This window comes from Sapajus apella, unplaced genomic scaffold (genome assembly GCF_009761245.1).
Source record: "Sapajus apella isolate SASKATOON/1434 unplaced genomic scaffold, GSC_monkey_1.0 scaffold69, whole genome shotgun sequence".
NCBI classification, from domain to species: Eukaryota; Metazoa; Chordata; class Mammalia; order Primates; family Cebidae; genus Sapajus; species Sapajus apella.
This window is the reverse complement of record NW_022437009.1, coordinates 9,492,025-9,498,024: the sequence shown is the minus strand read 5'-3', so window position 1 is coordinate 9,498,024 and position 6,000 is coordinate 9,492,025.

The window sequence follows — 6,000 nt, the reverse complement described above, 5'->3', positions numbered from 1 at the left end:
CACTATCACCATCATTATCACCATCATCACCATCATCATCACCATCATCACCACCATCATCATTATCACCATCATCGCCATCATCATCACCACTACCATCATCATCATCACCATCATCATCACCACAATCACCATCACCATCATCATTATCACCATAATCATCACCATCAACACCACCATCATCACCATCATCATCATCATCATCGCCATCAATATCATCATCACCATCATCATCATCATCATCACCATCATCGTCATCATCATTGTTTGATACTTTAATTAATGCACTGGGAGTCAAAATACTTACATTTGAGACTACTTCAAACATTTAGTTATTATGTGACCCTGGTGAGGTAATTTGATCAATATGAGCATCAGTTTCCTGACCGCTAAAATAGGGCCAATAACAATTCTTGTCAGAACAATGTTGGGGTAACTACACATTTAGCACCTGGCCCAGAGTAGGCTCCAAATACACTTAGTTAGAACAAGGAGACTCTTATAAAGCTTAAGAAGGACAGATTAGGACCCCTGCAAAGAAGTATGATCTTTGTGGCAGGGAGTCACTTCATGGGATGGATCACCTCAGGAGATGATATTGATTGGTGCCTTCCCCAGGAGTATTTCATTTGCAAGGGAATAAATACAACGTAGACCAACTTGAGAAAATAAAGAAACCTAAAGGAGTTCAGATGGGCTTCAGGCACAATTGAATCTAGACATTTTTAACGATGGCATCAGTACAGTCTCTTCATCTTGGGTTCTCTTTTCCATTGTGCCAGCTTCTTTCTCAGCCAGGCTTTCTCCTTGTGGTGGCAAAGCTAGCCACTGTCTGCACCGGCTTGCATCATTTCACAGCTTGCTTCAGAGAAAAGAGAACACCCTTTCTCCCTAGGCATGCATCTTACTCTCCTGAAAGGACTGTTTGGATGACACGACTACCCCTGAACCTCCAGCCAGATTCCATCCAGGTCACGTGCCCAGCCCTACGGCAGGATCTTAGGGCCCTTTGATTGACAGCTCCATTGGAATCAATGCAGGGGGACTGTTCCCATAAAACAAAGAAGTGCACTGTTACCAGAAGAAGGGAGAAAGCTTGCTGGGCAGGCATATAGCTATAGCTGTCGACTAGAGTTAAAAATATGCTCTAAGTAAATCCCTGGATGACCTAATGCATCATCTTAATGGGCTGTTGGGGGAGTGAAGATGCTTGCAAGATTTCATTCTGTGGATCACTCAGTGCCCTGCCAGAAAAGGATTCATGGCCTGGATCTCCATTGAACTGTTTTGTCCTTTCCACATGGCCAGTCCCCTGCTTGACTCCAGACTACATCCACAGCCTCACTCCCACCTTCAAGGTAGCCTCAGAGGCCGGACTTCTCCCTTTGAGCTAAGGTGGTCCAGGCAGCATGAGGATCTGAGGGCCGAACATTCATTCCTTGCTTAAATGAGTGCTGGGAGAGGATAGAGGGAAATGTAGATGGCCCTGAGAAGAACCCTGGATGTGGAATCAGAAGCCAAACGTCTGATGTTGGCCCTGTTCCCTCCTAGCTGCATGACCTTGGACCATGCCACTGCCCTCAGCATCCTCTTCTGTCAGAGGAGGGGCTGGGCTAGATGGTCTCTGACGTCTCTTCCAGTGCTGACATCCTGGGACTCTGTGAATGTTATTAAATTCATGAATCGGCTTCTTTGCCTGGAACAAGTCAGCTTAAAATACATGGAAATTGCACTAAGTATAGCTGTTCCCTTGCTGAGGAGGCAGCCTGGCATATTTACATAGTTTGAAATTGGCTGCTGCATGCACAGGGTGGGGGAGCAGTGACAGGCTCTGAGGCTGGGCCAGCAGCCACCACCTCTAATGCAAATGGGGTCCCAGACCTTTCTTATCCTGGAGTCCTGAGGTTCATTGTTAGCTGGGACGGAGAAGAGAGCTGCTCTGTACTAGAGTCTCAGTACGTCAGGATCTTGCTCTCTATTATCTTATTTAATCCTCACAGCAGTCCTTGAAAGCAAGTATTACTGCTGCCTTTTAACCAATGAGAAAACCAAGGCCTGTAGCTTGCACAAGGCCACACAGCTAGTACATGTTGAGGTTAGGGTGACTTCCAAATTTGTGCTCACTCCACCACTAGCCCGCACAGTTTCCTCTACACACCCAGGTGCTGCCAGACTCACTGCTTTTCTTGTTGGCCAGTGTTGAGACTCTTCGTTCATTCATTCAGTAAATACTTGGTGAGTGCTATGGTGTGCTAGGTTCTGTTCTAGGGGTTCTGCAGTAATCAAGACAGACACGGTCTTGGTCCTCTTGGGGCTTACATTCTAGTGGGAGAGACGGAAGATAAACAGGTGAATAAGTAAATGAAATAAATTGCAGTTTGTGATAAATGCTCTGAAGAAAACGAATAGGGCAGATGCCAAGGACACTGGGCCTCACTTAGATGGGAGCTGTTTAGGTAAGACCTGCCTGAGATGGTGATGTCTAAGCTGAGGACAGAAGGCTGTCAGTGATGCAGGTTGAGCCAGCAGCTCTGGGTCCTGGACTCAGCACCTCTTAGCTGTGTCACCTTGAGCAAGTCACTCATTCTTTCTGAGCTTTGGTCTCCTCATCTGTGAAATGGAGCTAATAGTATCTCCCTTGAGAGGGTGGTGTGAGGATTGTTAACAGAGCATGCAAAGCACCCAGTGCAATACCTGGCAGGTAAGAGATGTCCCCTGTTATTGTTATTGTCACTGTGCTTTCTGATCCAGGCCTAGGGCCTACATTACTTTTGATAATGAGGTTGCATGATAGATCTGATCATCTATGGCTAATCCCAAAGACCAACAAGGCTGGTAAGATAGAGCAGGTCCCAGGCTGGGAACCAGGGTCTTGGTTCCAATCTTGGCCCTGCTAGCTGATGCCTGGTGACCTTGGCAGGTCAGGGAACACATGGGTTCATGGTGATTCCCTGCCACTTGGTCATTCTGTCTTCCAGGATGGTTGTGACACATGAGAGCATAAGAAACTGCTTTCCATACTCTGCTTAGACCCAGTTCTCTATTCAACCAGCTGCATGGCCTTAGCAAGTCTCTTTGTGTCTCTGGGTCCAGTTTCATCAACTGCCAAGAGGGAATAACAATACTTACCCCTTGTCATTGTGAGGCATGGATGAGATTTAGAACGTTGGAGTACTCCAAGTGCTGCAAAGTGGCGCAGAAATGAAAGTTGTGTTCATGGGCCAGGAATGACCCTCCTCCCCACCTCCCACTGGCTGGCAGAGGAGAGGTAGCCCAAAGTGGCTTGTTTTCTGAGAACCAGTGGGGGACACTGGGGCCCAGAGTGAAGACACGCTGTCCATGGGCTAAGACTGGCGCCAATCCCAAGATGACGGTCGGGACCTCTCGAACTACTTCTCCAAAGGTGCACTCAGTGGAGCCAGATGACTCTTGCTGAAGTCAGTGTCTGAATCATTCATCCTGAGTAAACCTGAACTTGGGTTTGCCCCTGTATCTGTGGAACTGAAAGGAACATGGGGCAACCACAGTCTCAGGGACCCTGCTGTGTGTAGGTGAATCCTCAACCGTTTTGTAGATAGGATGGCTCAGTTTCAGAAGATCATGGGAAATTTGAGGGAGCTGCTGGCAGGTGGGTAGCACTGAGAAGTTCCTCAGCTCCATGAAGCTATCGGAATGAGCAGAAATGTTGGATGTGAGGGAAGGTCACATAGCTCTGCTGATGAATGACGGATCATGGAGATAGCCCTCGACTGGGAGTCCAGTCCCCGGCCTTGGCTTTATCACCTACTTATTCTGTGCTCTTGAACAAATTCCTTTCCATTTTTGACCTCAGTCTTCCCATCTGTATAATGTATCACATGATTTCTAAGGTCCCTACCTGCTCCTGACATTCTATTTCTTTGGCTAGGCCAGCTCACCTAAGCCCCAAGACTTCACCTAAGCCCCTAAGCAGTTTTACAACTGGGGAGACACAGGAGATATGGGTTATCTTTTGGAGAGTTCTGGAGGGAGGCAGCTGTGGGCCTAGTTGGGAGGGTCTGCCTGGAAAATCTGCATGACATCCAACCCCGGGAAGACCCTGTGAACGATGTATGGCCCCATTTTAGAGCTGGGGAAAGATACCATGTCCCAGTAAGCTCGTTTGAACAATAGCAAGGCAGGGGGCTCAGTGAGGAACTCAAGGCAAGTGCCTCATGATAAAACCACAGTCATTGGTCCCCTCGTCTTCCACCCTGATCCTTGCGGGGAGAGCTGAGCTTCTGCACTCTGCAGGCTTGAACCACACTAGTCCCTGAGCAGTGTTTACAGTTTATCATGCTGGGAATGGGCCTGGGCATTCTGGAATCAGCCTTCCCTGGAGTGCCCACCATGTTTCCTAGTTTGGGTAATGAGCATCGGCTTGAGTCTATGGATCAGCACTCAGTGTTCCCCCAGCCCAGCAGCTTGGTCAGCTCTCCAAGAGGAAGGTCAGCTATTCGCAGTCCTTCTTCCTTCCCAGGAACTCTAGATATTCACATCCCAGTAGGATCAATGCCCCAAATCTTATAGCCCAGGCCTAGTCTGGACTGGACCTTTCTTGGGCTCCAGGTTGCCAGTGGCAGGGCCAGCCAGGCTTGCTAGATGGAACCCAGGGCACAGTGTGAGGCTAACAAGCCCAGGAGCTACACCCCAGGGGCTGGCCAAGCTGAGGCCCAGGGGCATTCCTGCGGGCAGGGTGGCTGGTTGGATTGATCATGTAATTAAATCAGGGCCAGGCCTGCCTACTTGGGCTCTGGCCCTTGGCTCCCAGGATGGCTAGGGTTTGCTGCTGAGGGCAGAGGGTTTATGCTTGGGTGGGGTGGGACAGGATAGGTTCTCATGAGAGGGGCGATCTTGATTCAGTCTGTGGTGAAGAAAATGCCCCTTCTCAGTGCTCAGTTGTCCAAAGTTAGAACTTTGGGGAGGCTAGAAGATGAGAATCCTTAAGTGAACACCTTGGGTAAGTGAACTCTTGGTCAACTCCTTCCTTGAATTTCTCCGTCAAAAGAATGGGTTGCTCCATTATGCCAGGTACTCAGGCCAAAAACCTGGAGTCATGCTGGATGCCTTTGTCTTTCTGAGATTGCATACTCAGTCCACCAAGAAATCCTGTTGCCTCCGCCTTCAGTGTGTATCGAGAGTCCAACTCCTTCTCCCCAGCTGCTCTGCTGCTACCATCCCAGCCTCTGTACTCCTTGCTTGAATGATTGCACTCGTGTTCTCACTGAGCCCCAGACTCTATCCTTGCCCTCTACAGTCTGTTCAAAACAGCGGCTGAGGTGATCTGAAAACAATACGTCCAATTAGGTTTCTCCTGTGCTAAAAAGCCTCCAATGGCTTCCCACCTTACCCAGATTCCAGAGTCCTGCGAGGTCCTATATCATCTGCAAACCCCCTTTCTGATTCATTTTACATTGTCTTCCCCTTGCTTCTTCTGCTCCTGCAACACGGGCCTCAATGCCTGCCCTCTTCCACCTCGCCTCACCGACTGTGCCCTTGCACTCCCTGAGCATGCAATGATCTTCTCACATAAATCTGTATGGCTCTCTGACTTCCTGAAGGTCTCTGCCTAGATGCCACCTTATCCAAGAGACCTTTGCTGCCCACCCTGCATAAAAGTGCACCTCCTACTGTCACTCTTCATCTTTCCATCTTGCTTTGATTTTATTAATAGTGTTTTCTTTCTCACTTATCCCCCACCAGAAAGTCAAGTCCACGAAAGCAGGAGCTCTTCCTGTTTTGTTTACAGATATATATTCCCCAAATAGCAAGGTAGAGGATACAGTTCTTTGCATTCCCCATAAAATCAAGTAAGGTGCTGGAACGTAATTGGGGCTTAATTCATGCTGCATGACTTAGTGCGTCTCTGCCTTGCCAAACGCTGTGACCCTTGACTTCTTTGGAAGAAGAGCATGGTGCAATTGGTTTAACTGGCAGTCTGCAGACTGGCATTTTAGTTACTTGTGGCCTTAAGCAAGCTGC